Source organism: Aquarana catesbeiana, linkage group LG01, assembly GCF_042186555.1.
Source record: "Aquarana catesbeiana isolate 2022-GZ linkage group LG01, ASM4218655v1, whole genome shotgun sequence".
Classification (NCBI taxonomy): Eukaryota; Metazoa; Chordata; class Amphibia; order Anura; family Ranidae; genus Aquarana; species Aquarana catesbeiana.
The window spans coordinates 188,983,250-189,005,102 of NC_133324.1; the positions used below are offsets into that span (position 1 = coordinate 188,983,250).

Sequence of the window (21,853 nt, forward strand, 5' to 3'; positions counted from 1 at the left end):
TGTCTGATTCGCTTTCAGTTATCGCAAGTGGCTGCTATAGCCACTAGCGATAATCAGTCTTCTCCTGGAGGGGACAGGAGATAAGCAATACCAGTGTTGTGGTGTGAACAAGGCACATAGAGAACAATTGTTTTTTGTGCCCTTGCAGAACATGTGGAGAAAAAAAACTCATGCCTCTCTGCACATAGTGTAAACTAGGCCAAACTGTCCTAACACAGAGTAAGACCCCTTTCACGATGGGGACGCGGCCACGTTAGCACTAAAGTGCTGCTAATTTTAACAGCGCTTTAGCGCTGTTTAAGTAGCACTTTTAACCCCAAAGAAGGGGTTTAAAACCCCTGTGTTGCGGCGCTTCGGAAGCGCTGCCCATTCTTTGCAATGGGCAGGGGCGTTTTGGGAGTGCTGTATACAGTGTTCCCAAACCGCCCCAAAAGACGCTGCTTGCAGGACTTTTGCCAACGTCCCGCAAGTGCAACACCCGGATGTGAAAGCACCTATTGCAGAGAATGGGAGGCAGTTTTCAGGCACTTTACAGACGCTATTTCTAGCGCTAAAATGCCTGAAAACTGCCTCAGTGTGAAAGGGGTCTTAAAGATTTAGAAGCTAGCCTTCTGCATCCTATGTTAATGTGAGGAAATTTAGTCTGTCCTTGGGACAGGCTGATTTTGGGATTGTAAAATGCTTGCACTCTGCCATGAGGCCTTCTCCTGAGAAATATATTTTTAGAACCAATTGTTTAAAAAAAAAAATGTTTGGGTATGCTGTGTGACTCGGAACACCTAACAAGCATTTTCTAAAATTTGATTGCAAGTTGAAATACACTTCAAAATGACAGTCTCCCGTTACCATCTGTGTTTACTATCCACATTCTGGAACAGACGTTTGCTTTACAGCAAAACTAGACTCACCTATTCTCAGCCAAAGAAGCTGCCATCTTGGCCCTTGTTTGATCTTCAACTGCCATGATGCTGCACATGTGATCAGTTATGACACCAGCCATTGGATGGTCTGACCGTCTGGTCGAAAGCACAACCAATGTGACAGGTACATTCCCGACACATGCTGGGAATGTAATGGTTTCTCAAAACCATTACATTCAAGGCATGCCATGAATAACTGTCACAAGTGCTTGTGATATAAACTAAACTGCAAAATGAGGTGCAGAGGTCAGCGATGACACTCACCTTGCACCAACATACCAGCAGTTTCCTATAGTAAACAGACGAAGAGAGGAATAGGGGGCTACCATTGCTGACCTCCTCCTAAACACATTAGTTGCATGTTATGCTCTGCAGCTGATGATTTTGTTCCAAAAAAAGAAAAAACAATACACATTTAAATGTTTGAGCTTGCATGTTTATTGAACAAACTCTACTAAAATTGTTAAAATACATTGGGTACTTGAAGTGCATCATTAGAGATCACATTATTACAAAAGCTTGTCTTTATCAATACACAACTGCAACCATACATATATGCCACAACTGTTTAATACTGATTAAACTGCTCTATTATTTACAGCACAGCATCATCTATCCATACAATATGACACTCAAAAAAGAAAAACAAAACTACAAGATAAAAGGAAAATAATAATAAAAAAAACTTAGGCTAAGCATGCATTTGTATAGTAACAGTCCAAAGCTAAAACAGTTCAGAGCAGTCTGTCCTGTGAAGGAAGAGCTAAAGACAGGGGTATATAAAAAAATAAGGTGGGCTTCCAGATTGTGTCTAACACAACAGCATTCCATGAGAAAGTTACATTGTTTTGTCACTGAGAGCAAGAACAAAAGTGTACAATTTAGGGGAAAAAACATTTTTTTTCAACATCAAAGAAAAAAAATATGCAAAATTAGCTGCCTTAATCCTAAAACTTAATACCTGCCACAGGTCCCAGGACATTCCAAAAACATGCCCTTTCTTCTAAATGCACTTGCTAAGAAAAAAAAAATAGAGTGAATTATTCCTACAACATCAGTGAAGGATTATTGCTATCTCTCTCTAACGTAGGGCCAGGAGCCTAAGATAAAGAGTTTTTATAAATTACAGTTTTGTGATTGCTCCCACTACGACTGGAACTTGTTGGTATATCTACTCTTGTATTTTTAAGTAAAGAAAAACAAATGAGACTTTTCTGACTTGCCCTGTTAGCATTTATTTACCCTAGTCAATTTTAATTAAAAAGCCACACTGAAGACAAAAAGAGTCAGTCCCGCCTATAGAACAACAATCAGGAAAAATTACCGACACCTTCTTAGAACAAGAAAATAATTAAGAAAAGAAAAAAAAGAAGAAGAAGAAAAGTAAAAACTCCCATCAGAGCTACCTTGCCAAGGAGCATGTTTAAAAGTCCAAAATAGCACCATTCATCAGTGTCTCATTATCCCGTGGCAGCTTCTCTGTCACTTACCACAAGGAAACAATGTGTTTCAAACAACTATCTATACATTAAAAGTGTACATGGATAAAATATAGAGCTATACAGACAATGGGTGAAAAGAAACTAAACATGTATGTTACATCTAGGTGAAAGGAATACATAATATAAGAAGGACTCTCAGCCTCTGAGAGGATACTTCAATCAAAAAGTGCACCTTGTTGCTTACACACATTGGCAGTCATTGGACTGAATGTGTATTGAGAATGCAGACTTTTTATTCATTAGGACTCGGTGCCATCACTAAACATAAGTCACCCTTCTGTATAGAAAAGATGGACTCATGTTTGCCCTTTTAAATGACAGAAACATGAAATTAAGCATCTAATCTGTCTATAAACAAGACGATGCCCACAAAGTGCCTCAGTGATGTCACACAGACCCAATAAAATGATAGGCTGGGGTCTCAGTACAAAATAGTGCAGCTTACACAATGGCTATTTGCACTGTGTGCAAGCAGCAGGTACAGTTTAGGGAGGAACCTGCATTTGGAAGGCTTGAAGTATTTAATAGGTCTTTATTGACGTATTATAAAACGTTGAAATTCAGATACAGAAAGCAAATACTAAAGAGCCAGTAAGTGCAAAAAGGGGCAGAGAAAACGGTTAGAGGCATAGAGAAGGGACAAAGGAGTTTAAAGTATAACTAAAAAGGTAAAACTTTATTGGTTTTAAGTTTTAGACATAGTGGAGATGGAATAGAATCCCTGTCAGTTTTTATTGCTGTCTGTGCCCCCATTAGGAAGATTTACCCTCTCTATTTGTCTTGTTTACTATTATTATAGAAAGTGAATAGTAAAAGAAAATGCCAGATTTCAGGTCCCCAGAAAAGTAATAGAGCAGAAACCATTCAATGGAGGGCCACAAGAGATTTACTTAATTTGCAGGGATTTCCTCTCACTATCTATTTTGGCTATGGGAAGTGAAGGTACAGCTCCCCAATGCGACACAGATAGCATCCAATCCCCTATCCAAAATTAAAAAAAAAAAGTTTTGCCTGTATTTCTACTTCAAGTAACTGTCAACTGAGTCAGGCTTACATCAGTGGATCAGGAATTGATGCAAACTTTACTGGAATTATGCCATAAAGGTGTGTCTGCAGGAGCCCACATTGCACCCATTATTTAAATTGTTATTCTAATGATCACGTGTACAATGCATTCTAAGCTCCTGCAGGAAATTTTTTTTTTTTTTAATAAAGGTGAACTTATCCTTTAAGAGAAGCAGAAGCTTCAGCCAGGAGTGGCATTAATAAAATTGTGAATGGATGGAATTAGCATATTAATGAACAATATTTGTAGGTTTTTCAGATTAAGCAGCAGAGCCACATACCTGGTTAGTGCATGTCACATTACATAAAATTCATGGTGGAAAACAGACACCACTAGAATTGTGGGAACATGTTAAGTGAATAATATCACCAAACCATTCTCTTAATCATCAGTAATATGCTACCAACCAAGTATGTGTTATGAAGTAACAGAATAGTCAAAGTGTATGTCCAGGCAAACTTTTTTCCCTTGTTTTGAATAGAGTGAGATAGCAGTAGATAGAAAAACACCTGACAGGAGCTCTAATCTTTCCCACTCTATTGAAAACTAGAACTGGTTTTGGCTTGATATATACTTTAAAGCAAAGTTTACATGAGAGATATATCGGGGCTACCATTGTTGACCTCCTGAAAATGCTAGCTGCCTGGGTATTACAAGGACCTGCTGGCTTCAATACTTTGACTCAATGACCAACAAAAAGTATGTAGATCAGGATGGTCTCAATAAAGTTAGAAGTCCTTATCTGCATACTTGTTCTTGGTTAGTGACTCAATGTGTAGAAGCCAGGTCACCGCAATGACAGCAAGCCAACAAGCAATTTGAGAAACGCCAGTCAGCAACAACATCCATTGTGTTTCCGTCAGAAGTCCACAAAGTTATCTTCATGAGGCACTGGGTGAAAACGTATATGGCCATAGTGACAGCAGCTCTGTCAAGTAAACAGTAGCTCTGCTACTTCCTCTCCACCTCAGGGAAACAAAGAAGAAAAATAGCTGGGGGGGGGGGGGGGGGGGGGGGTAAAGGAGAATTTGCTGGCTCAAAGAATACTACAATAAACAGAAAAACGAAGATAGCACAGAAATCAAACTTAACTCCCCATATCACTGAAAAACAACTGAGTGTTGTTTACCAGGTTATTGTAAGTGGTGTTGAAGTAGAGGAAGACGTTGTTGTGATAGAAACAGGCCACAAGGCCCACCTGTATTGTGTGTTACATGAATTCACAGTGTGAAGAGATTCACCTGACCTATACTATAAAAATAACAAGAAATAAAAATAAAAAAAATTGAGTTATGGTACAACTTGGTGGTAATTCTCTAAAGCAAGGCTCAGAGTCCCATATAGTCTTACACTTGATGATTTACACAGGAACAAGTCCCAATATATGACATAATGAGTATGTCAACAACCATAAACCAAACATACTACACATGGAAGATATATGATTAACACAGGAGGAGGTACGTTTTTTCAATGAAATGATGTATGCAGCCATTTTTCTGGAGTCAGGGTTCTGTAGGCCTCACTGTTCTCTTTGTGGATGACCCTGTTGTACAGATGGAGAGATCCCTGAAAAAGATTAATAAAGAAGTCACTTTGTGATGGAGAAGAGCATTATTGAGCAATACGGCTAAAAAACACACTACCACTTGTTAAACGTGCAAGTTTAGCTTTTAAAAAAAAAATTAAATGTGAACGCTCTACACCCTCTAGTCCCAGCTGTACTTACCTCTAAGGGTGATGAGCTGTCAGTGCTCACATAGCCGGTATAAGTGCCTGGGGATTTGATATTCCTGCTTATTTTTGGAGGGCTTCTGGGACAGATCAGAGCAATTCTGATTGATCAGTGCCAGCAAACAGAATCCCCACACTACAACACACCGACTGCATGGGCACTGACAGCTCATCATCCATGAAGGAAAGTACAATACTAGTGTAGGGTGTTAGTTCACCGTTAATAACCCTTTAATGCATAAATGAAGGCACACATTAAAGAGCCTCATTTACCCCGGCTGGGCATCCATTTAAAAATCTTAAATATATTTTTAAATAGTACCTCAATCTGTCTTTACATTAGGCTCCTTAAACTTCTTTTACAGCAAGGTTTAAAACAGATGGTGAAGGGGTGCACTATAAAGCTGGCTATACACTGACTTCATTTTGTCCATTTGCTGCTGAATCGGCCAAAATTCAATCCAAGGATGACCCTGTCTGCACCAACCAACTTTAAACTAAAAATCAAAAAAGCAGGGTTGAAAACTGTTGACTGACTAGTGACTGCAACCATCACCTGTAGTCACTTTACAGGCATTCTGACAGCTGCAGGCGCCGGTTGTCAATAAACATGTAGCCGGCAGGGGAGATTCCTCCATCCATCCATGCTTAACTGCAGGCTGAATATATGAAATGTTTATGTGTATGGCCAGATTAAGTCAATATAGGAGATCCCAGGAGTGACCTTACTGGTGTGTGCCTATGGCAGTCCTTGTCCAAGCTTTATTAACTTAAACTGTAGTAGAGAAATATAAGGGCAAAACCTAGCTGTGCTGTCTGACATAGTGAGGATCGCAAAACTAGCTTAACAGAAGTACACACTGTTTTGTTAGGCAAGACAATTTGCACTTTCAACTCTGAGCACAGGCATTGGCCTTCATTCTACAGGTCTGTGACGGCTTTGGCCTTTTGTAGATGGCATCAGTAGGACATTCGCTTGAGTTGCCAGCACTCCCTACAAGTCCAGTGCAAGAAGAAAAAAAAAAAAAAAAAAAAAAAAAAAAAAAAAACACAACTAGCATTCAAGTTTAATCATCACATTAAGGCCATGAGTGGCAGAAATCTGTAAGCATGGATGCCAGTTTTTATCTTTCTGTGTGATCAATAAGGACACAGTATTGGACTTGTATGAAGTGCTGGCTTTTCAGGCTTTATGCATTGTAGAAGGTGCACACCGCTCACTGTTGGCATGGAGGATACTGCCATATATTATTTCTGTATGTAAACATTCTTATTTAAAGTGCTGTAACGTGTCTAGTTATATGCCAAAGATCCATTTTCCCCCATGCATAAATACACATAGAGCTATAAAACAAAATTTGTTGATAGTTAATAAGAGCTTGTAAAATTTTCAGAGAGAACCACCCCAAAGAGAGGTCTTTTTAAATTTTTAACAATGAAGAGGATTTTTGGTAGACATTTGTGTCATCTAGAGCCACTTACTATTTCTCCCTCCATACATTACCATTCACATCATGTTGTCATATGCCAATACAGATTTATCACTTAGTAAACTGACAAATGCATACTTCTTGTTTGCTCTCACAAAAGGAAATCCAGGACACAAATCTGTGCTGTAGCAAACAAATGATTTAGCCGTTTATGTTTATACTGAATGGAGTTTATAATCCAAATAAACCAGAAGGAGCATACTAATATGTATTTCTAATTAAAAAATGATCAGATCAACAGAGCTGTCAGAAAACAGACTATTCACTGGGTGTTTTTTCCAGCCAGGCAATACAGCAGGATGTGGGAGGCAGAACACAACATCAATGGCACACAGACTGTAGTCTGGGAAGAGCTCCCAAATGATTGTGCTGGGCAGTTCCTCTCAGCTGTGAAAATATTTAGGCAGAGGATGGATTGTCACGTGACCGTATACCATGGGACATTCCCATGTATTTAAAACAAATGGAAAAGGTATCCTCCCCAACAGTGCAAAAGAATACTCAAAGAAGGAAGCCAATAACTATGAAATGCCTTTATAATACAAAGACAGTCAAATTGCCAGAAATATATATTTACAGTACACAACACTATAACACCTAGTCAATAGAAAAGTGCAAAAGTGTTAAAGTTTATGTAAACTCACAACCCAAAAAAAAAAAAAAAACCCCAAAAAGTACATTTATTACAGCTTACAAGTCCATAGATGTGGTAGCTGCACTGTTTTTTCATCCTCCCCCCCCCCCCAAGCCATTTTTAAAATATATTTTCACCTGTTGATCCTGCCAATAACACTCTGTTTTAGGGTACAACAGTCACCCTAGGAAATAAATATGTTAGGACTACAGAACATCTTCCTCTCTCCCTATGTCCATAACATGAGGAGGGCTTCTGTACTTTACAGAAATAAATTAGGAAGGGTTGATAACATTGTTTGAGACTCAAATGCAGCATTGATTGGCACTCGTTGATTTCCAGAAGGATCAACAGGTATTTTTGTACATATCAAATGGATATCAGAAAAGGGTTTTAAATTATATATTTAACCGACCAAAAAAAAAAAAAAAAAATTAGGTTCATTCTTAGGGTTTGCATATACTGTATTTATTGGCGTATAACACTCACTTTTTCACCATGAAAATCGGGTGCAAATAGTGCGTGCGTGTTATACGCCAATACTTCAATTTTAGCTGCCTCGGATTACATAAAGTGAGAATCTCCTGTTTACTTGGCGGCCTCTGTAATAGGAACTCCTGTCTCCTGGGCCTCCATTGGACCACTGTTCTGTCTATCATAGGAGATTCTCACTGTATGTAATCTGTCGGCGCTCGTCCCGCCCCCCTCCCTGCCCCTCTGGGCTGCAGATGGGCATCGATCAGGCTGCATTGATGGCAATGGTGAGGCTGCATTGATGTGGACTGATGAGGCTGCATTGATGGCACTTGTGAGGCTGCAGATGGGCATTGATCAGGCTGCATTGATGGCAATGGTGAGACTGCAGATGGGCACTGACCCTTATTTTGCTTCAAAGATCCTTATTTAAATTTTTTTTTTCCTGAAACTTCCCTCTTAAAATGAATGTGCGTGTTATATGCCGATAAATACGGTACTTTTTACATGTTAACCTGCAGTACCCAGAGTCTTGTAGTAGTATAATGTCAGAACTCATGCTACATATTTTTAAAGCTATAGCTGCCAAGGTTACTATAGGTTTACTCATGTATTCTGTTCTGAAAAGTTTTACATTGTAAAACATTAGAAATAGTAGTGACATAGCATCTGGGGAAGTATCCGACTCTCCTGGAATATCTGGATACCAGTGACCAGCTCTTCAAGAGAGCAAATACCCACCGGAAAGGTAAGGTATTAAAGAGGAACTGCAGTCGGCTCACATAATCTGTAATAAAAACATCTTTGCCATTCTGAAGCTTCCCTCTAACCCCTTTGCATATTATTTTATATATACTATGATTCTGTACTTGCCAAATATGCTGCAGAAATCTCCCTCCATGGAGTCTAGCTGCATCCATTTTAACTGTGGGCAGCTGAAGCTGCTGCCAGTTCAGTTCCTGGATTTACACAGAAGCACACCTCTAGCTCTGCAGCTCTCATTGACCCTCTTATGACTCATCCCCCTCCCTTACTGGCAAACTTTCACGAGAGTGTGAGAGAGCAGTGCATGATGTCACAAACCTAGGCTTTTTATCAGACAAGAAACAGGAAGAGGGCTGTATAAGGTATTTACTGGCAGAAAAAAAAAAATTACCAACCAAAGTTAAAACAACAAGGGCAGAGGATTTAATAGATGGAAAGATGAAAAAATGACTGAAGTAACGCTTTAAGCAACTTTTTTTTTATAGGGTGCAGGTGATTTTACTTTTTTAGAGTGAAGACCGGGTCACTTTGTCATTCAGAACTAGCGATAACTGAATTAGGATAATCAATTATTGTCTAATATTTTATTTATATACAGACAGACCTACCTGACCTGCAGAGAATTATAATCCAGGAAACCATTGTTCATGACCTGTAGGATTGTCTACAGAATGGACAAGTCTACAGACTTAATTTAGGCCTATCCAAAAAAATTGCCTTTTTCTTGATCTTCAAATCTATGCACTCATCAATAATTGTAAAGTTCAACAAGAAGGAAAAAGTTGATAGTCAACTGTGCCAAAGGCAGCTGTCAACCAACTGCTCCCCCCCCCCCAAAAAAAACTCTACTTGCCTGGCCTCCGTGGCTTCCTAGATAGCAAGGATAACTTGCCGCAAATTTGTGGCAGTGTTGAATTGTAAGTCTGCTAACATGCTGCATACTTTCACTGGCAAGTTGTACACATGCAGAGTTTAAGCACAAGTTCTAGTTGACACTTTTCCAATTTGTAGCAAATTTGCGTGCAAGTCTCCAGCAAGAGCAAAGTTGCAGTGGTGAGTCTACATCAAGAGCTGTGCAAGTCTACAGCACGATAATTCAGCCACAGTGACCTTGTGGTGGGAGGACTATTGCACATAATAACTGAACCAGAACTTTCAGCAGACTTGCAGAATGTTTGCAGAGAAAATTGATCTGCAGTCATGCAATGCAGACTTGATGCAATTGTGCAACAATCTTGTGAAGCCTGGCAAGTCTAGCAATAGCTTAGCAAGTCATTTTCAAACTTGCAGCACAATTGCTTGCTATCTGGGTTTGGTCTTCCCAGGTTTTCCTCCTACCTATCTCAGCACACCTTCAGTGTCACAACTCTCTATATCCCCTCCGTCCTCTAAGACTCAGTCCTCAGACCTATTCTCCCCCTTCATTTCTTCCCCCAATATCATCTCTATGCAGATGACACCCAAACCTCTCTCTCTACTCAATCTCCTCATGCATCACTAATTTGCTGACTGACATATCAGTAGGAATGTTAGACCACTTCCTTCACCTTATCCTGTCAAAAACCAAGCTCCTACTATTTCCTAGCATGGGGGAAAAAAAAAAAAAAAAAAAAACGGGAAAGAGGAAGATATCATGCCCACTTTATTTAAGAAGTACATTTACTTCCACTGAGAAACCATAATGATTATCCATCTTCATAGAACACATGTGGAAGACATTAAACTTTTTTTTCCCCATTTCCAGAGGAAACTTGATGTTTCAGCATTTTCCACAAGGTTGGTTAATAACAGGAAGTAAACATTCCATGTCCAAATACATAAAAAGGATTAGGCTGCAGGCATGGTTAGTGTCGTGTCTTGCTGAATACAGATACCTAAAAAACAATTACACTGACTATAAGATTTATTTCCCCCCAACAAACAAGGAAATCCAAAATAAATCATACCATTACCCATTAAATTACCTTTGTCCTTTCGCAATCACTGCTAGTTTGCATAGGTTAGAAAAAGTAAATACCATTTTCTCTTGCATAGTGGTGCAGCCCACCACTTCTTCACAAAGGCAAGGATGATGACATATGGATTGGACACCTGCTACACTGCCTCCTCCAACAGGAGTTTCAAAGGTGGTGGCATGGAAGCAAAGTGGCACAAAGAGAACTTTGAATACAAGGAAGACCAAACAGGACTCTACTGACTAGTATGTTTTATTTTTTCCCTTATCATACAGGGACAATCATTAGAGAAATGGAATGAAGTATGACTTAGAGTGAATTACCCATTTTTAATAAGGAACAAGTGTGGGTATAGGATAGTGTATATGGAGGTTTTCGATTTGTGTGTGTGTTTTTTTTACTGTTGAACTGGATGGACTTGCGTCTTTTTTCAACCAGATTAACTATGTAACATTCCTTCCTATACTGTATTTCATCTGATTACTGACACTTTTATCAGATTTCACGTACAGTGTACATTTTTGGTTTTCAAGTGAGAGACGTTTGCACTCCTTAAAGTACAACTACTATTTATTTTTTACCTAGCTGCTCTCACCCCATGAGTACTGCCCACCTGGTCTTAATCTTCACTGTGTGACCTTGTTCCAAGCACAACCTTTCCTCCGAAAATGGATGATTTTTACTACCTCAGCCTATTCATTCCTTAGAAAAGGCCTTACCCCCAAGAGACTTTTGGAAGCTGCCATGAGAAAGCCTTTCCCATACAAAAAAAAAAAAAAAAAATATACAGAATTAAAAAAAAAAAAAAAAAGCTTGTAAACTGCAATCTGAAGAGCCTACTTTGTGAGTGCTGGTATTTAGAAAGGAGTCATAGGTATGCATACTGCACAGTGAGACTCACTAACCGCAAAAGTTATTAAAAGCAGGAAAAACCTAACCAGCAGTTTGCAAAGCATGGTTTGCTAAACTGAAATAACCACTAATAAGTAATATTTAGAAATCTAAACAGCTCTGCCTTAAGAAATTATTGACTGAGGTTTGTTTAGACTGGAGTTCTTTTTTAGGTCTACATTTCTTAGAATAGGACTGGGAACCAAAAGGCTGAGAAATAATGCCAACAGCTCCCTTCGTCCATGGAATTTGCTTTCAGAAGCATTAAATGACACAATTTTTTTTAGAAAAACAACTCGGAGGACTAATAGAAAAAAAAAAAAAAAAAAAAAAAAAAAAAAAAAAAAAATTCTGCTTGGTTTAGTCACATTTTGAAAAATCTGCCAGATAATCTTCCAGAGCCAAGATGAGTCATGGTACAACCAGACAGTGGGAACAAACGTTAAAGGGACCCTGCAATTAAAACTAAAAAATTTTCACGGATTTACACCATTTAAAGCTTGCCCGGCACATTTAACATTTTTAGCTGGTTTCCCTACATCTGACTTCACTCAACATGCAGAATCCCATTCTTTCTAATTGTCCCTGTTCACATTTGCATGCTCAGTTGTCCTATTCTCTAGGCTCAAAAATATGAGCTTAGGCCTGTGTCAACTGGCTTTCGTTTTCATCAAGTGCCTGACGTTATTTAAAAAAAAAAAAAAAAAAAAAAAAAAGGGAGGGGCTCCAGGCTCCTCCCAAAAAAAACTGAAAGTCGGCAGCCACAAATACTGTAGCTGCTGACTTTTAACATAAAGGACACTTACCTGTCCAGGGACCCCGCAATATCCTCAACCTAGCTGATTCTTCAATCAGCTTCGGATGCAGGCACCGGCATCTTAAGTAAGGAAAACCGGCATTGAAGCGGTTTCCTACTGCACATGCATGTGTCGCGCTGCAGTTTGTGGATGCTCCTGCAGTCTTCTGGGACCTGTGATGTGTCCCAAAAGGCTATAGGGGAAGGGGTGAACATCCATCAGATCGCCACGGTGCATCTGACCGAAGGTAGGATTGGGTACTTGTCAAAACCAGGCACCCGCTCCCACCAAAAAGCCAAAAAGTGCCAGTGGAGGGGGTTTGGGTGAAGTTCTGCTTTAACCCACTTCCTGGGAGTCCAGACCATTCTGAACACCGCCTTGGAAGTGTGTGTTCATTCTTGCATGTGCTTAATGGACTGATGATGCAAGGAATGAGAAAAAGGACCTCTCTCTTTACACGTCCAGCCAAAAGCCAGCTGGAGTTTAAAGTATGTATTGGTAACTGTTTAAAAAAAAAAAAAAAAAAAAAAAAAAAAAAATGTAAATGTTTGGGAGCGGGGCAAACACTCCTAAAGTTGTGCTTTCATGCTAAGCTTGGGGCCAATATCTAATTCTGAGTATCGCTATTGGTCACTTGATAGAATGGGCCACCTGATTCGCCAGCTCTTGGCGCCCTGAAGGTACAGGCCCAAGTCCGGCTTAAGAAGGAGTATAACTTTGCAAATAATTTATCTGCTGATCATTTTCACCTGCAGTTTTCAAGGTGCGTAACCTCAATGCATGCATTTTTTAATTATGACTTTAGTGCAAATTGCCCAAGTTTGTAACAGCTTTACTTTCAATGAAATCTGTCATGAGAGAACTAGAGAAGCTAAAAGGCTAGCTATCTGCGATGCTGATCTCTGCCTATAATACTTTCCGAGTTACAGATGGAGGAATATGTACGCACATTAGGAGTTCCAGCATAAGTCTATTTCACTCGTTGCATGATTATTTTGTTGTATTACTGAGCATTTTCAGGGAGGGTCAATAAAGGCAATCGTCTTTATGCACTTCTCTCATGAGCACCATCATACCTCCAAGTCGAGCTCTAACACATTTAGTGAGTGCAAGTAACAATACTGCTGCCTTTAAAAGGGAGTAAGAGGGAGAATTAGTGACACTGCAGTTTACCCAGAGAAATTCTTTTAAGGGCTTGTATAGATGGTCAAATGTAGCGTGCTTTTAGATATATTCAGCTTGCATTTGAGATCAGTTTTATATGGGCAGGAGGTCCTCCCAAGAAGTACTGGATAATGTCAGTGATACTGCTGACAGGCTACCTACAATGTTACTTAGACACAGCAAAAACCAAGTCATTGACCAAGGTTTGAGAAACGTTGTTTCAACATAATACTATAATTCCTTGTATGTTTACTCTGTCATTTCCTTTTTTTTTTTTTTTTTGCATCTCAGTGCTACTGGTCTCCCCCAGATGCTTCCTGTTTATACAGTGTGCTCCAGTGTCATTGCACTGCACCAGTTTTTGACGGCAACAGTGGAACATTTTTAAACAATGTGTGTTGGCACAATCACTGGTAGACTCCATCAGGGGCACAAGTGACACCAGTGACAATGGAGAAGCACACTTAGGCTGAATTAACACAAGAGCACAGAGCAGCTCACAGCAGGGGGTCCCTGTGCATCTCCGTTCACCGATTCAGTTCTGATTTCAGCCTGAATTTGGACCCGAAACGGACCAAAAGATGCACAGTATAATGTATAATTAACTGTATAATTTGCACCGGAGCCGCTCCAAAGATGTGTGAACTGGCCACGTAGAGAGACGGTCACAATGCAAATTGGATGCGGGGAAACCTGTATCCAATTTGCAATAGTGTTAACCCAGCCTAAGGAAACAGTTGTCACCCCGTAACAAGACATTCCTGAATGAGCTCCTTCATGGCAGCAATGTAAGACATTTAGAAACATTTTATAAAAACATTTTTGAAAGGACATTAACATGGTAAAGCATAGCTGAGGTTTTAAGGACTGTATAATTTAACCATCATCTTTGGTTTGGTAGCCCGATTATAACAAACACAATAAGTCTACTACATCATAAGAGCTATGGATTTTACCTTAGGAAATCTTCCATCTGCAAACAAGGTTTCACATGGGTCACCACTGCTATAGAATGTTACACGGGGATGGCACACCTGTAGCCACAATGGTTAAAACAAAAAAAACAAAAAAAAAAAAAAAACTGTTATATGATTACAGTAGCATAAAACTGCAAAGAAATAAAATTAAAATACAGTCTACATCTTCAAATTTCAGACATCAAACGAACATCTAAAAACAAATCTCCCTGAGCTCTTTATTTATAGTCCAAGCAATAAGTTAGGAAGCCATTTCTATTCTGTCTAGTGACTACAACTGACTATGTTATGTGAGTTTAATAATAATAATAGTTATCATACTATTCATTCACCCCAGTCCCTGCCCTCAAGGAGCTTATAATGTAAGGTGCCTTTCTCTAATACATACATACATGCGCACATACTATAGCCCAATTGGACAACAGCCAATTAAAGGGGTTGTAAAGGCAGAAGGTTTTTTATCTTAATGCATTAAGATAAAAAGACTTCTGTGTGCAGCAACCCCCCTCAGCCCCCCTAATACTTACCTGAGCCCCATCTAGATCCAGCGATGTTGCAGCAGTGTCTCAGCTGCACAGGACTCGCCTCCACATTGGCTGAGACAGCAGCGTGGCGCCATTGGCTCCCGCTGCTGTCAAAGTCAGCCAGCCAATGATAAGAGAAAGGGGGCAGGGATGAGGCAGCCCACGGCTCCGTGTCTGAATGGACACAGGGAGCTCTGGCTCAGCTCAGGTGCCCCATAGCAAGCTGCTTGCTGTGGGGGCACTCTTTAGGAGGGAGGGGCCAGGAGCACCAAAGCGGGACCTAAGAAGAGGATGATCTGGGCTGCTCTGTGCAAATCATCCACTGCACAAAGCAGGTAAGTACGACATGTTTGTTTCTTTTTTTTTTAAATAGCATCAAGATAAATTATGGTAACACAGTCAAAAAGGACTTTTACTAATAACAAACAAAAATAAAACTATTTTATTGTGCTGATTTAGTGTTGCACAAAATATACTGCAAGTTCCTCTCTATATTGGACTCTTTACTCAAGGTCCAATTCTGCACAGTGCCAGAGCGACTTTTTGGATCAGTTACACTAAGTTTAATAAGCCCCCTGCCCCCAAAACTCCAAACTGCAGAAATCAGCGTGTGGGTCACAATCTCCATTCTGTCCTATAGAGAGCTCACACCCACCAGAGCCTGAACTCTCCTATTTAACAAGTACAGAAAAAAAAAACTGCTGATCTTGCCATAAAGGAAGTGTCCTTGTCATTTCCTGTGAGCTAAATAGAATGCAAAATAAAGCCTTAACTTGCTTGTATGAACTACTAGTTTCATCAATCAACCATATAATGGAGATAAACAAAGGCAGACATATTTGAAGTCCAACCTGTGTGACAACCACGGCTTCCTCCATAGATAGAGTTGAGAAAAAAAGGTAGAAATTCAGAGAGAAAAAAAAAAGGGAGTTTTTCACAGAATTGCGAAGTAAAAATGAGAATCGAAAAAGTCAGCAAAAAAAAAAAAACTGCGAAGAGTTCGTGGGTCAAAAGTAATGTGGAAGGTTTCCTGTGCGAGTCCTATGTGTTCCCCTGCACTACGATTTTGCAGCTGGGTATGCTTTACTTTTGAAATACACGCTGCATCAAATTGCATTGTACACCCTTCCTGAAGGACTCCTGGGATGTAGGACATCGTTTGCCTAGGCCTGGAAACCAGGAAGTAACTGAAGAGAAGTAAAAAATAGGAAAGTATATTATATATATATTTACCTTTATATCTATTTACTAATGCTAGCAGCACAAGGGTTAAAGCGGTTTATACTCCACTTGGACATTTTTACCTACAGGTAAGCCTATAATAAGGCTTACCTGTAGGTAAAATGAAAATCTCCTAAACCTAGCCGGTTTAGGAGGTATTCACCCTGCATGCAGCCACTGACGTCGCCGCACACGCGCAGTGAAGGTCCAGCATAATGTGCCGGAACGGAGGACTCGTCTCAGACCCCTCAGCGCTGATCGGCTCGAGCTGTGGGAGCTTCATTCTAAGGTAAATATTTCATAATGTGCTAGTATGCGATGCATACTAGCACATTATGCCATTGTCTTGCAGGTTTTTCTCTCTTTTTTCTTCAGTGGTTTACTACTGCTTTAAATATAGTCAATGTTGATTGAGGGAGTGACGTTCTGCTTTAAGAAAAATAGGGCCCCGATAGCCCCTCTATTAGCCATTCCAGCTGCATTCTAAAATTAAGTGGGTTAACTAATCTGTTCATGCTGCAGGCTGCTGTCCGATTAACGTAACATCCAGATATGAGCTCAGGCAGGTTATGACAAACCAGCATTGCTGCTCTCTCATTTTTGAAAGTGCATGTTCCAGGTTGGCTCACTTCTGAGGGAGACACTGCCCTGGAACAAGCATGTAAAAACGAAAAAAAAAAAAAATAAAGTGTTGGGACACCAGATTATCACATACTTGTTTCAAGTCAGTGGCTCGCTGAGCAGATACAGGTTCCCGTTATTTTTGTTCTAAACATTTTTTTTCTCTTCTATCAAGAAACATTATACTATCACAAAAAGATTTAAACTTTGTAGATTACACCATCAAGATACCCAGGATCTGACGTCTGGGTAATTCTCTGTTTGATGTGACAATATTTTCAGCTACTGTAACATTTCCCTGAAACAATGTTTTATTCAACACGTTTTTCACTTGCCTGTATTCCATATGGTATGGTTGTATGTCATATACAGAACTGTAAAGGCTCCCTCTAGTGGTCACCTGCATATCAGGGTATGGAATTAGTTTCTCTGCTCAGAACAAACCTGTGAAGTGATGTAATGCTGCTAAACTGCCTTCTTTGTGTATAGGAGACAACACTAGGTGCACACATTTTTATTTCTACAGTATGTCAAAGTAGTCTGAAATCGTACAGTGCACTAGAAAAAGAACTCCAACAGTCTGCATAATCACTTATTTGCCCTCCCATTTCCTGCAGCCTTTGTATTGACCAATTAAGCCAGCCATCAACATGTTGGCCAATAGGAAAGGATGAGTGTTAAGAAGAGGCCTGAGATCACACAGATTGTGGTTTCAGTTCCTCTAGGTCCCATTTACACTTAAAGTGATTCTAAATGTATTTTTTTTTCTTTAAAATAGCAAACATGTTATATTCTTACCTGCTCTATGCAATAGTTTTGGAGCAGCCCAGATCTTCCTCTTCTGGGGTGTCCGCTGGCACTCTTGGCTCCACCCCCTGCCAAGTGCTCACACAGAAAGCTGCTTGCTAAGGGGGCACTCGTGAGGGCTCAATCCCGAGCCTCGCTGTCTGCATCTATAGACACAGACAATGAGACTCGGCTCTGTCCCCCCCCCTGTCACTGGCTTCAATTGACAGCAGCAGGAGCCAATGGCTCCTGCTGCTGTCTCTGAGTCAATGAGGGAGAGAGCAGACAGCCTCTGCTCTCATGCACATCGCTGGATCAAGATTTGGATCAGGTAAGTATCGGGGGGTCTAGGGTGGGGGACTGCATGCAAGAGGTTTTTCAACTTAATACATAGAATTCATTAAGGTAAAAAACTTCTGCCTTTAAGATTCACTTTAAGCGCTCTGTTGTGGTGCATTAATGCACACGCATTAAGGCATGCAGTAACATATGTTGTGCTAAACCAGCCCATTCTTTTTGAATTAGCTACCAATTCACCACAATGGCTAAAAAATATATACATGATCCTTCTTTAACAAGGCAGTGCACAACACACAGAATATGCATTTTGGAGAGTTGGGCCTGTAGGATGTTTCGGGTACCATTTACCATGACTACTTTCAGAGGATGCTCAAAAGGCTCCTTCTGAGGAAGAAGCCTTTGAGCATCCTCCGAATCTAGTCACCCCCCCCCCCCCCCCCTTTGCTAAAGTCACTTCTGCCCATGTGTTCCACGGTGGTTTGAGGAAGTGTGGCGGCCATCTTGCTCCTCCAGACCATCAGTTCCTGCAGCTGCTGGTCGGCTCAGTAACAAGGAAGACCATCTCAGGCAGACTTCATACATTGATGAGCCTGTTTACTGTAAACCTGTGTTTTTAACCATTGCCTTTTAAATAAAATTGCTGACATACTGCACCAAGAAGTACCTTTCTCTGCAGATCTTTGAATAAAGACATCAGTCCATCCAGTTCAACCTGTGTAGGTGTATAAGTGTGTATATATGTATGGCTCTACCAATCCCCATATCTCTGTATATTTAATTTGCTAAGATGCCCATCAAGAGCCTTTTGAACTTATCGACACTCTCTGCTGAGACCACCAATTGTGGAAGCGGGTTCCACATCTTTACCGCTCTAACAGTAAAGAATCCTCTGCGCCATTTGTGATTAAACTGCTTCTCATTCAACTTCTGTGTCTTCATATTCTTCAGTGCAGCTCACAGGAAGTGACAAGGACACTGCATTTGTGGCAGAAGCAACAAGTATTTGCTGAAAATGTCTCAGCTTGGAAAAAAAACAAAACAAGGCCACCCGACGCATCTAAGGACCACAAGCTGCAAACATATTGCATTTCTGTTCTTGGGTTTAGTTATCCTTTAAAGTAGTGGATGTGTAAGGGTTATTTTTTTGAGAATAAGTGTATCATTTAGTGCCACTTTACGGTAAGATAAAAATAGGAACGCCTTTCACACCCTGAAATAATACTTGTGCTTCTGTGTTTTCAATAGCCAATAAACACATAAGGAATTGAGTAAATATGATTCTAAACCAAGTCCACAATGAATGAAATATTTACAATACAGAGCTCAGGTGTTGGGTATTGTATTACCTAGGGAAATGCAATAATTACTAATACATGTAAACGTTAGGATCACGCATGCTAGTGACACACACTGGGCTTCCATCGCTCTGCTGATGAACCGATTCTAAGTTTACCAGACATTTTAAGATCTTCCTGCCTTTTTATGTCGGTATTAACAAAGCAAACATTACATCCAGCTGAATAAAGAGCGGATGACAGCTATTGTCCCTGTAGGTACCGGCTTCTGAAAGGGGAGGAGCTAATCAACCGGCAAGACAAAGTCAAGGGGAAGTGACAATGAGAAGCCATGCACTAGACGAGGTGTAATGTAAGCATTAGAAATAAAAACCATGCATCTGATATTCATGTCATCTTACCATACGACCCCAGCAGCAGCTATGACACTGCATGGTGGTCATGGTCACAAGGAGAACAATCTGCAAAAAAAAAAAAAAAAAAAATTAAAAAAATAATAACAATAATATTGATGGTCCATCGGGCAAATCTTAATAAATGCAGTTATGCTTAATTTAAAAATTGGTTGCACAGCACAAAAAAAAAAAAAAAAAAAAAAAAAAAAAAAAAAAAAAAAAAAGAGAATGGTGGGCCATCAGGCAAGTCTTAAAAATGCAGTTATACTTAGTAAAAAAAAAAAAAAAAAATAGGTTATAAAGCACAAAAAAAAAAAAAAAATCAAATCACATTATTAATAATTCTAATAAGAATGGTGGTCCATCATGCAAGTCTTAAAATGCAGCTATACCTAATATAAAAATAGGCTATAGAGAAAAAATAATCTGATATTGCAGAGCTGGAGATTTTATAATATTCCCCGGTGATTGTCAGCCTAAGAGTATTCCATGTCTTGAATGCTTAACAGACATGAACCCCCCCCCCGCCATGTCCTTGCAGAGCTCGATCTATTAATAGCTAGCTTCACAACTTTAAAGTACATCTAGTGATTCATAGACTGAACCAGACAAAGAAAAATCCCCAAGAAATATTTACATCTCCATAACCCAGTGCCATCACCGACCCCTCCACCTGAAAACAATAACCCAATGTTTTCACATCGGCAGTTATTTTTGGAAATGCCAGTCTGCACCGCCTGTCCCTGATGGCAGCAGCAGGAACCAAAAGCCGGTCAATCCATCATGCCGTCATTTTTCTGGGAACCCAAAGCCTCCTACACCATGGGAATATCTGAAAACAGCTAACACTTAGCATGACCACAACAGTAACCATTTTTACATCATGATACCTGCAATAAGATGTAATGTGTACATAAAATATAAATGCAATATAACAATTTCTAGGTAATAAAAAAGTTGTGAACCCTTTTTTTTTGCTGCATAGCAATCTATAAAATCCATTACAGTTTTCAATAAATAGATGTATAGGATGTACCGTAAACAGATAGCCAGCTGATCAGATCCTGTTTTTTTTTTTTTTCTTTTTTTTGTAATCTACAAAATCCATGCCTGTTCTTTATCAATCAATGGAAGGATAGCCGGCTGATCCCTTTGAGGATTTTTTTTTTTTTTTTGTAATCTACTAAATTCATTGCAATAAATCAATCTATAGGATGTGCAGTAAGGGAAAGCTGGCTGATCGGATCCCTTTGAGGATTTTTTTTTTTTTTTTGTAATCTACTAAATTCATTGCAATAAATCAATCTATAGGATGTGCAGTAAGGGAAAGCTGGCTGATCGGATCCCTTTGAGGATTTTTTTTTTTTTTGGCAATGGATGCCGGTATGGAGAGGCGTGGAATCAATGAGAAATACTGTGGTATGGATGTGATCCTGGAGTCCTGGGAAGAAGTGTGTGTAGGTTGAGCTCCTCTGAAGCCGGCGACAATGATGTCATGATTTCTGCAACTAGTAGCAAACACAAGCAATTTTCCTGAGGTGGTGATACACAGCAGCTGGCAATGCAGCAAGGAGCCCCCCTTAGAGGAAGGGAGCACAAAGGAAGGAAGGAGGGAAGGATGGAAGGAAGGATGGAAGGGGTCGGTGATACTTACAGGCTGCAGGCGTCCCTGCTCTGTGCCTCCACTCCCTGTCCTTACTTGTACATAGTTAGCAGAGAGGTGGCTTTGTGGAGGGGGGCATGGTGCTCTCTCCTGGAGACTTCCAGGAAGAAGAAGGAGAGTGCAGCCCTGGAATAGGGGGAGTGTGAGAGAGAGACAAGCACGACTCCTGCCTGGGACCTAGTCTCAATTAATGAGCTAATTTGGACAATTCCCAGCGCCCCGGCGTATGCTGCTGCAGAGCCAGACTGCTTAGTCTGCAATAATCTGCAACTCAAAGTCCCCCCACTGTCTAGCAGCCAGAGCCTTTCAGCCAATGGCAAGGCGCGGCCGCCGCCTGCAGCCCCGCCCTTCCCGGTGTGTAGCCCCTCCTCCTTGGTGCGGGTGGGATCCCCGAGGCCCCCCCCTCCCCCTCCAGTAATGCATAGCTCAGTCCTCGAATGATCCCTGCTGCCTCCATTCTGCAGACGGGGGACCAACCTCCCGCCTCAGCCCTTCGCCGGTAGGGGATTGGTGGTCTGAGCCGTCGGTCAGCGCTGGTGGGCGTGGCCTCTTTTTCCCTGGCTACAAATAGAGCGGGCGAGGATTGGTGGAGCTCCTAGTCGTTGAATCCAGGGCGAGCTGCTGTATGGATGTGGCTGGATGCCAGGCAGTGGTGGGGCGGCATACTGAAACTGGAAAC

At 40.5% G+C, this 21,853-nt stretch overlaps 1 long non-coding RNA gene across 1 annotated transcript; it reads right to left on the reverse strand.

The window, feature by feature from the left end:
* Positions 1 to 1,334: 1,334 nt before the first annotated feature.
* Positions 1,335 to 21,529, reverse strand: LOC141137756 (uncharacterized). Its single transcript, XR_012243684.1, has 4 exons — positions 21,166 to 21,529; positions 19,518 to 19,577; positions 14,349 to 14,426; positions 1,335 to 5,057 (listed from the first exon to the last, which is right to left on the reverse strand). It is a non-coding gene; the product is annotated as an uncharacterized lncRNA (long non-coding RNA).
* Between the last annotated feature and the right edge of the window lie 324 nt (positions 21,530 to 21,853).